The following is a 16,953-nucleotide window of genomic DNA, read 5'->3' on the forward strand; positions in this document are numbered from 1 at the left end:
GAAAAACAGAGAAACTGGAGTTAACACATACGTTTACCGACAATCATTCTTTCCACGTGCCATTTGCTAATGGTACAGGGAAGGGGAAAAGAGAGTAGCACCTAAAGTGCTCTCTGATACGCACCATAAGATGGCTTGCGGAGTATAAATGTAGATGTGGATATAGAAGGAAGAAAGCGTTAGAATCTGTCTTTGTGACATCGAGTTTACTGAAGATGAAATCATACCCCATGTAAAGTCGTACTAAGTAGTACAGCGATAGGAGGACTATTTTTTTCGAGGTCCGATATTAAGATCGCAGCGAAAGCCGGATGAAGCTTTGCGCAGATATGTTGTGCAGTGTCTCTTGTACGTCTGTCGATCTTGTCCCGTGACACCTACCAGTTCAGGTCGCGCATTGAGCACGTAAACATGTCTAGAACAACAGAGTCTCCCGCCAAGTGTGAAGAGCGTATCCTGGGGAAGTGGGGGTGGAGTGGGGGGGGGGGGGTGCAATACACCCGAAGTTCATCGACGTATGAGTAATGTGTTCCGTGACCATGAGTGACAGCAAAATGCGGTAGTGGTGCACTAACTTTGAAGCAGGACGTACAGACGTATGCCACACAGGCTGTTAGGGAAAGAAGCGAGTGTCCGACGATCTTGTTCGGCGGGTGGATCAGGCGACTCGAGAATATCGTCAGTCCACAATCTCTGTGCTGAATGATTCGTTTTCCTCAATTTAAAGATCAGCCGTCTATACCATAGTGATTGAGAGGCTTCAGTACCGCAAACTCTGTGCGAGATGGGTTCACAAGTGGGATGGGTTCACAAGTGGCTGTTAAAGCACCACAATACGCGACGAACTGTTACGCTCCAAACAGTAGGTTCATTCTCATTCTCTGAGTAAACCAAAGAAATGCAAGCGAACCTGCTCCATAAGGAAGTGTATGACTACTGTGTTCTGGGACCGAAGAGCGGTTTTGTTGGTGGTATTCATGGAAGGTGGCACGGCCGTAACTAAGGCCTCATACAGCGTGCCTACGACGGTCAGTTCACAATAAGCGAAGAGGAACGTTGTCATCAGGTTCAAATCAAATGGCTCTGAGCACTATGGGACTCAACTGCTGAGGTCATTAGTCCCATAGAACTTAGAACTAGTTAAACCTAACTAACCTAAGGACATCACAAACAGCCATTCCCGAGGCAGGATTCGAACCTGCGACCGTAGCGGTCTTGCGGTTCCAGACTGCAGCGCCTTTAACCGCACGGCCACTTCGGCCTGCTGTCATCAGGTATTGTCGTTCATGACAATGTTCGGCCGTACACTGCAGCTGCAACAAAGACGCTCATGCAACGTTTTCGATGGGAAATATTTGATGACGCACTACACAGCCCGGACTTGGGTCCATCAGTTTCATCTCCTTGCTTGCATGACACGCTGGCTAGGAGGACGGCCTTTTGGTACAGACAATGAGTTTTAGACCAGCTTAGAGAATTTTCTGAAAGCACTGGCAGCTGCCTTCTACGACGAGTGTATAGGAGAATTGGTACCACGCAACGAAAAAATTCTTACGCGGAGCGACGGCATTGTAGACAAGTAGCTGGAAGATGTAGCTAAAGATTGCAAATAAAACATTTTTTTTATTTCCGCTGCAGTGTCCATTTCGCGACTGATCGGATTTCGAAAAAAAAATAACCCTCGTAGTTTTTTGTGAACACAGCGTGCAGATTAAAATTGTAAAAGATTCTCTTTCTTTGTTCCGCCTCCACAGCCGAGTGGGCAACGCGACAGAGCCACGTATGGGGGATCCGGTTTCCATTCCTGGTACTACCACGGATTGTTCCTTGGTTGAAGACCTGGATCGGAGTGTACTCAGCCTCGTGATGCCAACTGAGGAGCTATCCCTTACCTGATTGATAGGTAGGGCCTCAAAGGTCGAAACCTTGACAACGGCTTGGAGTGTGGCGTGTTGCCCGATGCCCGTCCATATCCCTTCAGATGTTGAATGACTGATGATGATACGACGGTCGGTCGAGGATCGCTTGATCTTCAGTGCCTGATCTCAGAGTTTCCCTTTTTTCCTCTTCTAGGGTTCCGTGTCTAAAACTATAAAAAGGGAACCATTATAGGATCTTTTTGCTTGCTGTCTGGTTGTCTGTCTGTCTTTCCGACTATTGAGATCACTTTCTCTCAGGAAAGAGAAAATGTATGAAGTTCAAATTTATCTCAAATATTAAGGCCTATGGTCCCTTGGCAGTGTAGATATTTTAAGCTTCTAAGTCAATTCAGTCAAAAGATACGGCCATTTATGTCACATAGTTTGATGCTCTTAAAAACCCGTAGGATACTTCCCATTGACGCAAAATCACGGCCGAGCGGTCTAAGGCGCTGAAGTCATGGACTGTGCGGCTGGTCCCGGCGGAGGTTCGAATCCTACCCTCGGGCATGGGTGTGTGTGTTTGTCCTTAGGATAATTTAGGTTAAGTAGTGTGTAAGCTTAGGGACTGATGACCTTAGCAGTTACGTTCCATAAGACTTCACACATTTGAACATTTGAACAAAATCACGAAATTTGACAAAAAACATGGTTTCAAAGTACAAGCAGAGGGAAAAATCCGAAATTTTTAATGTGTAATCCTATCACACGAAAAAAATATTTCTTTTGTCATTTGTTATCCGATTTCAAACTTGAAAGTAAAACATTTTCGAAAGTTTAGGAATCCACGGGATCGATATCCTGGCACTATCAACGCCGATGAAAGACAAAAATCGTTAATATTCTCCATTACCGGGATGGATGAACAGTCTATATCGACAGTTAAGTTTGAACGGAACCATAAATGCGCGATTCCTATTGACACCTGGCCATTTTCTTCTTTTTTTAAATGTATTACTACACTCATTCTACGTCCCTGAACTTGTATCTTATTGCTGGGTCCTAGGGAAGACAATAAACGACTGACTGAATGAATAAATGACTGAATGAATGAATGGAAAGGAGGAATGGTTTGGTCGTGCCATCGTCAGTCTAACAGTGGCAACATTCACTTTGGATGATAAAGGGATACCTTGAAATAAGTAAACAATACTGGTTAGATCCGTTATGTTCCCCATTTGTTCCGAACAAGAGTCCACTCTCTTAATCAGTGTGCCAATTTGTTCAATACATCGCCGCAGACATACGAGTGGTTCGGCTCTCGTAAAAGTGTAAACACCACGTGTATTTTTTAAGTGTACGTGACTCAGACGTGAAGTCAGCAGCACTTGCCCGAGAGACTGTTGGCGCGTCAACTGCCAGACCCACCTCGCAGCGGCCGGGGCGGGATGCGCGTGCAGAGGATACGCGTAACGGTATTGGGCGCGTGTCCTGCCGCCGTCGCTGGCCCTTCCTTCCGCCGCGCCTGCCTTCCTGCCAACCGGCCTCTCTCTCTCTCTCACCTGCTCTTTGCGGCCTACGCAGAACCAGCTGCCGCCATCACGAATGCCTACTGATTAAGCAAAATACAGCACTGTGTAATATCTCTTTACATTCGATGAATTATTCTGATACAATTCTACCCTTGAATGACGTTTACTAATTTTCTATCTTCATACTCGCAGAATCCATGCGCAAAGTATTTTCATACAATAGATATGCCAAGAGCGCATAATTATTCTTTGTAGTACTCTCTCTGGTCGTTGTTAGAAAAAAGTTTCCGAGATTGTCTTCGTGCCGATTAGCCTGAGCATTGTTTGAAGAATTGTAATCTGAATATTGATATTTATGACAAAAGATAACTGATACGAAATTGTACGATTAAAAGGGATATACACTCCTGGAAATGGAAAAAAGAACACATTGACACCGGTGTGTCAGACCCACCATACTTGCTCCGGACACTGCGAGAGGGCTGTACAAGCAATGATCACACGCACGGCACAGCGGACACACCTGGAACCGCGGTGTTGGCCGTCGAATGGCGCTAGCTGCGCAGCATTTGTGCACCGCCGCCGTCAGTGTCAGCCAGTTTGCCGTGGCATACGGAGCTCCATCGCAGTCTTTAACACTGGTAGCATGCCGCGACAGCGTGGACGTGAACCGTATGTGCAGTTGACGGACTTTGAGCGAGGGCGTATAGTGGGCATGCGGGAGGCCGGGTGGACGTACCGCCGAATTGCTCAACACGTGGGGCGTGAGGTCTCCACAGTACCTCGATGTTGTCGCCAGTGGTCGGCGGAAGGTGCACGTGCCCGTCGACCTGGGACCGGACCGCAGCGACGCACGGATGCACGCCACGACCGTAGGATCCTACGCAGTGCCGTAGGGGACCGCACCGCCACTTCCCAGCAAATTAGGGACACTGTTGCTCCTGGGGTATCGGCGAGGACCATTCGCAACCGTCTCCATGAAGCTGGGCTACGGTCCCGCACACCGTTAGGCCGTCTTCCGCTCACGCCCCAACATCGTGCAGCCCGCCTCCAGTGGTGTCGCGACAGGCGTGAATGGAGGGACGAATGGAGACGTGTCGTCTTCAGCGATGAGAGTCGCTTCTGCCTTGGTGCCAATGATGGTCGTATGCGTGTTTGGCGCCGTGCAGGTGAGCGCCACAATCAGGACTGCATACGACCGAGGCACACAGGGCCAACACCTGGCATCATGGTGTGGGGAGCGATCTCCTACACTGGCCGTACACCACTGGTGATCGTCGAGGGGACACTGAATAGTGCACGGTACATCCAAACCGTCATCGAACCCATCGTTCTACCATTCCTAGACCGGCAAGGGAACTTGCTGTTCCAACAGGACAATGCACGTCCGCATGTATCCCGTGCCACCCAACGTGCTCTAGAAGGTGTAAGTCAACTACCCTGGCCAGCAAGATCTCCGGATCTGTCCCCCATTGAGCATGTTTGGGACTGGATGAAGCGTCGTCTCACGCGGTCTGCACGTCCAGCACGAACGCTGGTCCAACTGAGGCGCCAGGTGGAAATGGCATGGCAAGCCGTTCCACAGGACTACATCCAGCATCTCTACGATCGTCTCCATGGGAGAATAGCAGCCTGCATTGCTGCGAAAGGTGGATATACACTGTACTAGTGCCGACATTGTGCATGCTCTGTTGCCTGTGTCTATGTGCCTGTGGTTCTGTCAGTGTGATCGTGTGATGTATCTGACCCCAGGAATGTGTCAATAAAGTTTCCCCTTCCTGGGACAATGAATTCACGGTGTTCTTATTTCAATTTCCAGGAGTGTATATTATTGCTCCTTCATACAAAAGGTGTGTAACAATTTACATTATTTGACATTTGAGAATTAATTATATTCATCGATATATTGCGTAGTTGTTAATCAGAAGGGAACTTCCGAAAGACTGGATACAAACCTGCATTTAATAATCCAAGAGCTCCATTACTTCTTCGGAAGGTTAAACTTCATCAAAGCCAAATATCCGGTTGATCTGAGGTTTCCCGACTGATTATACAACGCTCCCAAAAATACGAAGCATTTTATTTGTACAGATTAACAGACTGCCGCAAAGCACGAGCCTGCAGAGTGGAAGAATCGTCGCCTGATTTCATTCTAACATGTAAAATTTCTGAAACATTTTGAGTGACTGAGTTATGACTGTGTTTCCTATTATGAATGATTGATTGCTCGAACGAATTGAGAACTACATAACTACATAATTCCGTAGATAGGAGGAAAAATTACAAAAAAAAAAAATGGTTCAAATGGTTCTGAGCACTATGGGACTCAACTTCTGCGGTCATTAGTCCCCTAGAACTTAGAACAAGTTAAACCTAACTAACCTAATGACATCACACACATCCATGCCCAAGGCAGGATTCGAACCTGCGACCGTAGCAGTCGCGCGGTTCCGGACTGAGCGCCTGAACCGCTAGACCACCGCGGCCGGCGAAAAATTACAACTGGTTAGCGGAAATCAGTATACAGGCAAGGGCATTTGTAAGAGCATTCTTCCTAACTTCGTCGATGTCAGACTAAAAACGGGTTACACGTGTCGTTCCACTCAGAACGTAACCGCTTTTGTGTCAAGCGTTGACTGTAGGTGGCGGTTAATACAAATGTCCTGTAATCGATTCTTGATGACCGATCGGGACATACGAGGGGCGTTTGAAGAGTATGTCCAAACTCCGAGAGATGGCACCACCGACAGGTATCGAGGTCATGTTTAGTTAGCAGCATCTTTGGAAAGAACGCACACCACGTTTCAGCCATATTGGTCTATTTCTTTGTGTTTGGCATTCGTGTGAATCAAGGAAGTAGAGTGATTGTCCAAATCTGGACGAAAATGAATTTCGTGTGGTGGTTAAACATGACTTTACGAAAGGCAAAACGCCTCAGGAGACTAAAGAGAAGCTTGATAAACATTACGGTGACTCTGCGCCTTCGATTAGAACAGTTTATAAGTGGTTTCAGAATTTTCGGAGTGGCCATATGGGCACAAGTGATGCTGAACGCTCTGGACGCCCTGTGGAGGTTACGACTCCAGAAATCATTGATAAAATCCATGATATGGTGATGGACGACAGAAGAGTTAATGTGCGTGAGATTGCTGGTGCTGTGGGCATCTCGAATGAACGGGTACATAATATTTTGCGTAAACATTTGGACATGGGAAAGCTATCCGCAAGATGGGTTCCGCGATTGCTCACGCTTGACCAAAAACTGAATTGTGTGAAGTGTTGCAAGGATGGTTTGGAGCTGTTCATGAAGAATCCGCAGCACTTCAAGCGTCGTTTCGTTACTGTGCATGAAACATGGATACATTACTATACTCCTGAGTCCAAACAAAAATCTAAACAATGGGTTACCAAGGGAGAATCTGCACCAAAAAAGGCGGTGACATGTCCTTCGGCCGGAAAGGTTATGGTGACTGTCTTTTGGGATTCGCAAGGGATAATCCTCATCGACTATCTGGAAAAGGGTAAAACTATTACAGGTGAATATTATTCATCGTTATTGGACCGTCTGAAAACCGAGCTGCTAGAAAAACGCCGGCGATTGGACCGCAAAAATGTCCTTTCCCATCACGACAATGCACCAGCACACACTTCAGCAGTTCTGGTCAAAAAATTAATGGAAATAGGATTCCAACTCGTTTCACATCCCCCAAATTCTCCAGACTTGGCTCCCTCGGACTGCTATTTGTTCTCCAATTTGAAGAAATGGCTGGTGGGACAAAGATTTTATTCAAACGAGTTGGTGATTGCAGCAACTAATAGCTATTTTGCAGACTTGGACAATTCCTGTTATTCGGAAGGGATCAACAATTTAGAACAGCGTTGGAGGAAGTGTATAAGTCTAAAAGGAGACTACGTCGAAAAGTAAAAAAGGTTTACCCCAAACACGTAAGTAGTTTTTATTTTTGCACGGGCTGTTCAAACGCCACTCGTACTCAGAAACAAATACGTCACCTTATCTCCCATCCATAGCTTCCATTCGTCGTGAATCTGTTCGATTTGTCACGTGATTGTACACGTACGTCGGCAAATAACACTAAACTACGGCCTTTCCTTTAGATTAATAGCTCTGTATGCTCGATATTCACTCATTAGCACGAATATAAATTAATCATTCCCATTGAAATGTGCAAATATGAGCATGGTGTTTGCACACACTGCTAAAATTCAGACTGCATGTGGTAGGAGATGTAGCTAGAAAAGTTATTCAAGTTGTGTAGGCGCGGCTCTCAGCTCTTCTGCCAAGTAAATAACATTCTTAAAGAAAAGGGAGAAAAGAACCTTTCCATACCTTGTAAAATAATAGTATTCCTATCCATAAGAGGCAATCTACTGTTCCGAAAAGAACCCGGAAATTTATTAATTTTTTTATAAGAAAAAGTTTCACTTGATTTCTCAGAATTTTTTATAATAAATAATATTTTTCGTTTATTTAATGTTTTTCTTACACTAACTAGCAATACTCCCGTAGCCAAGCATTCCACTAGTTACGTAAAAATATATAGAATATTTTTGTGTCTTTTCCTTACAGCGGACGACTCCAGAAGATATATGTTGCTGAATGTTTTTCAAGCAGTTCTTGTTGGTACATTAGCAGCGTCTGTCTGACTTCTGTAGTAGTGTGAGGATGAAATTGTTTCTTGCAGGAGCCAAAGGGTACTTGTTGGATCAGTCCATTGTGAAACTTGACAAAATAATACCCACACACTCACAACACACTTCCCATTATGGTATCGCCTATTAATCTCGTTGTTTCTGATGATGAAGCACACTTTATAAGACAACGTTTCTGAACCATTTATGAATGATTAAGTACTATAAACGGAATAAACTTATAGGGTCATCCAAAACAATGTGATTACACTGATAATTACACAAAGAGAGACTGGAAACACGTAAACAAGTATGGCAGAAATAAGGTATACCTTTGTCCAAAAATACTGTGTAACTCATGGGCAATCCTCACTTGTATTTTTTATTGTGCGTCTCATTTGTTAAGAGTCGCCCAAAGCTCTGAGAGAGAACTCTTATCGATTGCGTGACTGTCGTCTGTCTGGTTAGAGTTCCTCATAAATACATAGTGCGGGTTGCATACAATGCCATCGTTAGGGGGAGATGGATCACCCTGTATATTTATACAGAGTCACCTGGCGTACTGGATACCGCACTGCACTCATCATGCAACATTAGATTCAAGGCCCTGTTCGCCCTTCTACATTTAAGGTCACCCGCTTTTCCCTTAACCACCTTCAATGAGTACCAGAAAGATTCCCTTGAAGCGGTCACAGTTGATTTCCAGCTACTTTCTTCTCTAATCTGAGCTTGTACATGGTACCTAAGGAATTCGTCGTCAATCAGACAATAGGTCTCTGATAAATTACTGAACATAACTAGAAACACTTTTGGTATGCGATGTTAATGAGTTCACAGCCACGAAGTAAGCGGCTAGAGGAGAATCATCCGAGCGACTATTGGTGGCGCAAGTCAACAGGTGGCTCATACAGGAGGAAAACGGCAGTGAGCGAATAAAGCCGTATTTCTGAAAATGCCTGTGCTGGTGCAGAGATCTGCGTCCGATAATCAGCTCTCGTTATTGTCAGATTCGTGGCACTTTGTCCAGCCTCTGGTTCTGTCGTGAAAGCGACCACAAATGCAACATTCACTAACCACACGGGACGTCGAGCGCGAATCGAGCAGGACGCAGCACATCCTGTAGCTGCCACCGTGGAATATCGCAAGCTGTCCCTCACGTCCAGTGTTCCAGGCGTGATACACGTATCTGCTTTTATTTTGTTCCGCACTCCTGACACAATGGATTTCAAGTGCCGGCCGAAATTTCCCTCGAGAGCTGGCGAAGTAGTAAGCTAATACGAGAGAATAGCGGTGCGAAAACCTGGCTGCCGCATTACGATGCATTTACACAAGCACAGAACGCGGTTTCAGATAGTAAAAACAATTTTCAGTGGAATCGCTGACACGGACGAGGGAATAAAGAGATCATGTCTGCTGCTTAATATTTCATCGTACACTCCAATGTTTTATTTGTTGATCCAATACTTTCAACACAATAATTACTACATTTAAATGCAATAAAAATACATCTTTCTCAAATGCGAACGAAATACTTCAATACACTACAGTAACACCTACCAGTCTGTTTTACCAGTAGCCACTAGTTCGCAGTGAGATTAAGGTGCCTACCAGCACTGTTTGAGAAGCGAAAGAAACAACAATGAGCTGCTTATGTATTCATTAACCATGGACGTTACAGAGATTCCTTTCAGGAGAAAGAGTTGCCATACGCAATAAATTTCCAACAACAACAAAAGTTGTTCTTTTAATAACTTTCACTTTGGGGAATTCTGAAGCAAAGAAAACAGCTTTTTCTCCATCGATGAATTTCAGAACGGCACCTAATGACATTCATAACATCAGTATAACACAATGTGACTGTTACGTGACATTCAGTTTCTGCACATGAAATGAAAAGTATGGTATTTTTTCAGTGGATGATATTTCGCTATGCAGGGTGATTGAGCTGCCGTATGCAAGCAGCAACATCTCCCAAAACTACTTATGAGATTTTCATATTCTTTCGTTCGCTACAGTCAAACCACCAGTCTTACAGAACAAATGAACAAGATCTTTTTTTAGGAAATTTAATTTAGTTAAATTTTCTACTGGTATACGTTTTCGCTGGAGGCTGCAGTTATCAGATTAGTCAAGGAAAACCTACAAAAGTCAATCGCGTTTTTCTTGAATAACTCGAAACAGTGTCCTCTAGTGATAGGGTATGTCAGTACGAAGTTTAACTACATTGTATTTTCTAAACGAAGGTTCTGTTCATATTTTTTTTGGACTAATAGTTTCACGTAGTGAGTGAGAGAATATTAAAATCTCGCAAGTGGTTTTTTGAAGGTGTTGTGGGTTTCATAAAACTCATAGATAGGGGCAGATGAATCACCCTTTCTAATGCGCTTTGGTGTGTATCTACCTACTTATCTGTGACAACTAGTGTATCACTGCGTTACTGAAAATCAGTTTAATTTTTTATACTTGTTCCACATCAAGTAGGACATCTCCACGAAAGATTTGTGGAATGAGAATTAAATCCAAGTATATTTACCCTTTGTAAAATATGTACTGTAGATAATGCTTTCCTGATATGTTCCAATCCTATGGAGATGTATGTATCCGTTAAACTAATAACGTACTAATATTATCTGATATTAGATTATAAACTAATGTTTACTGTATCTTACAAACTCTCCGCCTGAATCAACACGTAGCATAAAACGCTCTGCACATCTAGAGCACTAAGTACGTAAAGTGTTCAGCAGTTGGCGGTGCAATTTCTCACAGCTTTACCTCCATCATCAGATGTGTCGACACGGCGTGCTGTGACCTAAACACAAGACGTTCGGGTTACTTGATATTGGAAACGACAGAGACCTTTTGTCACAAAAACGTATCTCAATCTCCGATAATCGTCTGTCACTATAAATACGCAAATCGCCTTCTGGTCCAGTCTTTCACCATCGTGAAATGTTTCACAAATTCTAGTAAAATTCCGAGAGCCTATATAAAGTATTCTAACATATTTTCTTTTCCCGCAGATAGATTGCGTAATGGCGGCAAAATGAAAGCAATACCGGCTTTTACTGTGCAATACGACCACGCGTTCTTCCCTCACAAAATTTGTAAAGGAAAGAGCAAAGAGGACTGGCTTTCGTGCAAGAGTACCATCCAGGACAGATTGCACGGTGAAATACTGTATATATGTGTGATGTACAGAGTACATGTGCAAATATAGAAGAACGGCCCCTGCTGCATGTTACTGGATATAATTAAGAGAACGGGTAAATGCGTCGAGCATTGTGTCACCGACATGAATATATGCACACACCACAACATTCCCATACAGTTGTTGCCTGATTTCGTAATCTATTGAGAAACACACGGTTTATTGTCTGGAAAAACTATAATTATTTGTGCTGAGAGTATGCGTCCAACCAAAGTTCCTGTAGTGAGGTTACTTCATCTCCTTTAGCGTTGCACAGTGAACAAACAGTGATGTAACGTAAAGTATTATGTGAGTTCTAGATACCACCGAGTTTTTCACACGGTGGTTCCGGGGATGACGTTACGTAAGCTACGTGTAGCGTGGGCGGCGTGTTATACTAGGTGGCGGCCTCCTGTCTTGTCTCTCAACGTCTCCATAAAGCTTCACTCAGAGTCTACAAAGTGAGGTGCAGCACACTGCGTAATCCCCTCTTCCTCTAGCAACAATAACATGGCCTCTTTTGCGACATGAGCAGCCATTTGTTTCTCTTCTTAATGAACATACACTACTGGCACATAAAACGCTATTTCTGTAATGTACTTACAAGGGAACCTCCCCATCGCACCCCCCTCAGATTTAGTTATAAGTTGGCACAGTGGATAGGCCTTGAAAAACTGAACACAGATCAATCGAGAAAAGAGGAAGAAGTTGTGTGGAACTATGAAAAAAATTAGCAAAATATACAAACTGAGAAGGCCATGCACGTTTTTAACGTTTTCAAATTTTTACGTGTGTAGACCGTCAAATCCTGCATATGTCCGAGCAAATCTGAACATGTCCTGGAATTTTGGATGCGAAGTTGATTATGTGTGAGTGCCTGAACTTTGATAATTGTCTGAAAATAAAAAATTAAACTTTTCACTCTAGGGAAAACTTGAACCAATGACCTCTCGTTCCGCAGCTGCTCACGCTAACCACGGGACTACGGCGCTCCTAAGCTCTCACTCTCTTTGATATTGCCTATCTTGGGCATGGACTACTCAGTTTGTATACTTTGCTTATTTTTTTCATAGTTCCACACAACTTCTTCCTCTTTTCTCGATTGATCTGTGTTCAGTTTTTCAAAGCCTATCCACTGTGCCAACTTATAACTAAATCTGAGGGGGGTGCGATGAGGAGGTTCCCTTGTTAGCTTATAATAAATTTATGACTGATGTCACAGTTAGTCGAGTGTAGCGCTGTAAAAGTGACTACATTTTCTACAATATATATTCCATATTGTAGAGAAACATAAACGTAGCAACTTACTCGTTACTTGTTAGTTTCGTTACTGATGGTCATTACTGATTTAGCCATTACATGTAAGTTCTTTATTGTTAATATAGGAATTTGTGGGTATAACCGTATTCGTGAGTGCGCCATTTGAGTCGTATCTCTTTCCTGAACAGATTTTGTCCTTCTACATCCTGATGCTACCCTGGTAATCTACATACCGATGCTACACTTGTATAGCAGTTAAAGTTGCAAGAATCTGGCTCTTTGTCATATCAAAATAATTTCAAAATCAATCGCCATTTCCTCACGTAGGCCACTATTCGCAGACACAGCAATTCTGCCCTACGCTGCTGTCCTTTGCAGTAGCAAGGCGAAAGCGGCAGCGTGTGAAACGTACAACGGAAGATTTACGGAGTTTAACGTCCTGTTGACGGGTTCATTAGAGACGGAGCACAAGGTCTGAGCCGGGAAGGATGAGGAACGAAATCAACCGTGCCGTTTCACAGGAACCAGCCCCGCATTTCCCTTCAGCCAATTAGGGAAATCACGGAAAACTTAACACTGGAGAGCGAGCTGCAATTTGAACCGTCGTCCCGGCAAATGCGATTCCAGTGTGCTAATCACTGTGCCAGCTCGCTCTGTCTGACAGGCAGGAATTGTAGGATTACGAATATTACCGATTCCGCCAGAGTCTAACACGAATCGCATGTGGGAAAGAAGACTGGCGAGGGACAAAATCTATTCGGATCCCCGTGTCACTAACGACTTGCTCCGCTGAGAATAAGAAATGGGAGGAATACGAAAACTACAGTACCGGGTCGAACGTACGGGAAAGAAGAGGGGAACGAATTGGAGGAATGCGAAAACTACCGACTCGACCCGAGGTGCGCACGAACTGCGAACAGGGAAGGAAACCTGAATGGAGCGAAGCGTTTCAGGCGTTAACGAAACAGTGCATATATGATGATGATGACATTTGGTTTGTGGGGCCCTCAACTGGGTGGTTATCGGTGCCCATGCAAATTCCCAATCTTTTCACTGTTCAGTTTCCCCACTTCCCCGAATGACGATGTTATGATGAGGACAACACAGACACCCATAATCGTCACAAATATTGTAAATACAGGATTTCTGACAGTCACCACAACCGAGGGGACAAGCTTGCTACAAGTGGGCGATTACATTTGTGCTAATTTTTGGATGACTGCGGTGCAGAAGTTACGATTAGAACGAGTCTCACCGCATCCCGATGTATTGGGACGGACTACAGTTCCTAGTAACGAGATGGGCGAGCAGCGACGACAGGCCACTATCCCAACCGTCTAGCATTTTCACGACGGCATTCCTGAAAAACGAAAATAACGGAAAAATCCTATTTTATATGCTGTGTTGAGTTCCTTGTTGAACTGTGTACGGGAAAATATCGATGTTCAGGCCTTATGACTGAAAGAGCGGCTTTTTACTTGCCTTGAATGAAAATGCGTAAAGTCGGTTAGGGACACAAGAGGCGCAATATTTGTAGGGAATTTTGAAGCATACAGTTTCTTAAGTTACAGCATTCGTGGCTTTGTGATTTGTAGGCTGGTGTTTGTTGAAAGAATATTATTTGGCAGTTACTACTTATTAGAGCTTAACTTTGAATAGTTTGTTCAATTTTGAGTGAGATTAATTACGTGACTTTGGCAGTGCAAAGAATATTCTTAGGAATTTATTTTATATAATCCGCGTGAAATGAGTCCACCTCCACTGCAGGGTGGTCAACGTGACAGACTCTCATGCGGGGGGACCCGGCTTCGATACCAGATACTGCCAGGGATCTTTCCTTGTCGAGAGGACTGGAGCGGGGTGTACTCTGCCTCGTGATGCCATCTGGGGAGCTGCCTCATCGGTTCCACGGCCGTAACGTCGACAACGGCTGGCAGTGCCGTGTGTTGATCCCAAGTCCCTACATTCCGCATTCGGTGATGAATGACTGAGATGACACGGCGGTCAGTCGACTATTGCGTGGTCTTCCACGGTCTGATCGCGGGGTTTCCGTTTTCCATGAACTGAACTTTCATCGGCTTTGAACAGTTACGACCTTTATCTTGAAGTCCAGACAGTGAGATGAACTTTTTTTCATCAGGGCTACACTAACTATTAAACCTTGAGCATTCTCAGGGGATTTATTTCAGGCCTATTCAACTACTACTGCACATGGATTGGGTCTTAAACTCTATGTGTGTCCAGTTTCCGGAGGGTGAAAAGTGAACAGGCTAGGAACACCGATTATAATAGTCATTTCCCGATAGGGAGACTGAGTTCAAATCCCCATCCGATATAGCAGATTTAAATTTTCTGGCTTCCTTTGAGGAGGACACAATCAATTTCACATTCCATTCTTGTCACATCCGCGCTTGGTCTCTTTTCAAACGGCATACTTCTTGTCGGAATCATAAGAGCCAACGTGTGCACTAGGAAGACGATAGGACGTGGGGCTCATATTTAATCTCAGGTATTTGTTTCTCCTATCAAAACACCATTACCGCCTTCAACCGCTCTTATATTTTCGAGACATTTTGACCACGTCTCCACTATTCACCATTATGTATCGGGATGCTGAAGTCTAGGGGATCTTTTCCTAAATTTTGGGCATAACGGTGGAGGTGTTACAACGCCCAGTATCTGTTACCGCTTGTCTCTGTACCCCACAATGAGGAGATGATTCTCTAGTGGAATACTGCTCTTTTATCATTCTTTTTCGACACTGAAATGGTGATTGGCTTGTTGCTCTTGTAATTTAGCACAATCGGAGATACCCAATTCGTCCATTCGTTGAGTATGTTACTTGTACATAAGCGTTTAACAGTTGACATGACGGGCCCTTTACACCGTAATTCTGTCGAGATTTCCGAAATGGAGAGCCTCTCTCGTCTAGTTGCGGTGATTTGCCAGCGATAAATAAGCTGTGACTATTGTCTTGACAGTCGGTGGACATCCGTCACTCATTCGACCGGCAAACGGTCTGATGACGTCACGACTGTCTTGTACCACCCTAAATCACATCGCTGAGAAGGAAACATGAGTGATTTATCACTACAGTTCACTCCAGTAGCACGGAAGTTATTTCCAGATGTAACACAAGTTCTATTATCCCGTCTCTTCTTCTATCCAGTGTTTGCACGTGTTCTTTTCCAAGCCGATTGCGCCAAGAGTTTCCTCATATCTTATTCTGTGAGTCCACCTAATTTTCAATTTCCTCCTATTGCAGCACATCACAAAAGCTTCGATGCTCTTCCGATTTTCAACAATCCACTATCCACTTTCATACCATAGTGTGCTCCGAATGTACTTTCTCCTAAATTTCTTCCTCAGATTAAGTTTTGTGTTTAATACTAGCAGCCCACATTTAGCTAGGAATGGCCGCATTGTCCAGCGCTAGTCTGCTCTTTATTTCTTCCTTCTTCATCGATCATGTGTTATTTTTCCTTCACTTCGATTAGTTCATGGCGGCGAATTTTATGTTAAGTTCCTCGTTAATATATTCTGTGCTACTTCTCATTACTTTCATGTTTTTTTTTCTTTTTTCGCAATCCATATGAGAGGGCTTCTCATACCATTCAACAGGACCTGCCATTCTTTTTGAATTTCACTGAGGACAGCAATGTCATCAGCGAATCTTATCATTGATATCCTTTCAACCTGATTTTAATCCCATTTGTGAGCATATCTTTTATTTGCAACACTGCTCCTTCGATGTACTGAATGAAGACTTGGGACGAAAGACCACGTCTCCCTCTTACACCCTTTTTAATCCGAGCTGTTCGTTCTTGGTGTTCCATCCTGATTAACCTCTCTTGATTCTTGTACATATTGCCCATTGCGCGCTTTTCCTTACAACTATCCTCTATTGATGTGATGTATATGTACAGACAAAGAAATGCCAAATGCAGAAAAAAAATTTTTTTGATGACTTATTCAAGAGAAGACTCCGTCTTCAGGCCACAAGTGGCCCATTGGGACCATCCTACCGCCGTGTCACCCTCAAGTGAGGATGCGGATGGGAGGGGCTTGTGGTCAGCACACCGCTCTGCAGGTCGTTATGATGGTTTTCTTTGACCGGAGCCGCTACTATTCGGTCGAGTAGCTCCTCAAGTGGCATCACGAGGCTGAGTGCACCCTGAAAAATGGCAACAGCGCATGGCGGTCTGGCTGGTCACCCAACCAAGTGCCGGCCATACCCGACAGCGCTTAACTTCGGTGATCTGACAGGAACCGGTGTGTACACTGTGGTAAGGCCGTTGCCTTTATTCAAGAGAAAGGGATTCACAAATTAAGAGTATCAGTAGCCCTTTGGTCCACCTCTGGCCCTTACACAAGCAGCTCTTGGCTTGGTATTGATTGGCAGAGTTGTTGGATGTCCTCTTGAGGGATTTCGTGCGAAATTCTGTCGAAGTGATGCGTTAGA

At 44.2% G+C, this 16,953-nt stretch overlaps 1 protein-coding gene and 1 pseudogene across 1 annotated transcript in view; both read right to left on the reverse strand.

The window, feature by feature from the left end:
• The window catches only part of LOC126157321 (mediator of RNA polymerase II transcription subunit 1.1), a 1,177,938-nt gene that overhangs the window by 947,256 nt on the left and 213,729 nt on the right, over nucleotides 1-16,953 (reverse strand). The window lies entirely within an intron of this gene.
• Nucleotides 16,674-16,791, reverse strand: LOC126163825 (5S ribosomal RNA; annotated as a pseudogene).

Source organism: Schistocerca cancellata, chromosome 2 (genome assembly GCF_023864275.1).
Source record: "Schistocerca cancellata isolate TAMUIC-IGC-003103 chromosome 2, iqSchCanc2.1, whole genome shotgun sequence".
NCBI lineage: Eukaryota > Metazoa > Arthropoda > Insecta > Orthoptera > Acrididae > Schistocerca > Schistocerca cancellata.